General features: G+C 42.2%; 1 pseudogene; it reads left to right on the forward strand.

Moving 5' to 3' along the window:
• Positions 1-308: 308 nt before the first annotated feature.
• Positions 309-594, forward strand: LOC114207347 (cytochrome c oxidase subunit 6B1 pseudogene; annotated as a pseudogene).
• The last annotated feature ends 218 nt before the right edge of the window (positions 595-812 follow it).

The raw sequence follows: 812 nt of genomic DNA on the forward strand, positions 1-812 counted from the left end.
CTCAGAAGTTACAACTTCTAGCATATAGTTAATGCTCAGGAAAAATGTGTTAAATAAATGGATAAATGACTCAAACTCAAGACACAGAGTGCTCTCTGAACTCTATCTCTAATGATACATGCATTTGAGCAAGTCATTTAGCATCTTTGGGTGCAATATTTATTTATTTACTTATTTACTTATTTATTCATGCGATTTTGGGGGGCTTCTTTATTATTTTAAAAGATATTGTAAGAGGATAGGATTTGTTCTACTGAATTTCAAAAATTAACAGCATGCTACTGGTTTAAGAATAGGCAGAGGTGCTGCTGTGGTGTGTTTAGAATCAGCACCATGGCAGAAGACATCAAGACCAAAATCAAGAACTACCAGACTGACCCTTTTGACAGCCGCTTCCCCAACCAGTACCAGACCAGGAACTGCTGGCAGAACTACCTGGACTTCCACCGCTGTGAGAAGGCAATGACTGCTAAAGGGGGTGATGTCTCCATGTGCGAATGGTACCGTTGTGTGTAGAAGTCCCTCTGCCCCATATCCTGGGTATCAACCTGGGACGACCGGTGGGCAGAAGGCACATTTCCTGGGAAGATCTAAACTGGCTTCACTCACCTCTCCTCTGTCCTCCCTCCTTCTCCCAGGGAGGTGAAGGGGGACCTGGGTGCATGGTGATCCCCACCCTGGGATTCTGAATCATGGCTTAACTAATAATAAATACTCATTGGAAAAGTATAAAAAAAAAAAGAATAGGCAGAAAATCAATGGAATGGACTAGAAAATTTAGAGATAGATGTGTGTGTGTGTGTGTGTGTGTG

Source organism: Eumetopias jubatus, unplaced genomic scaffold (assembly GCF_037043125.1).
Source record: "Eumetopias jubatus isolate StellerSeaLion01/CBP00866 unplaced genomic scaffold, mEumJub1_p1.0 scaffold_3, whole genome shotgun sequence".
NCBI lineage: Eukaryota > Metazoa > Chordata > Mammalia > Carnivora > Otariidae > Eumetopias > Eumetopias jubatus.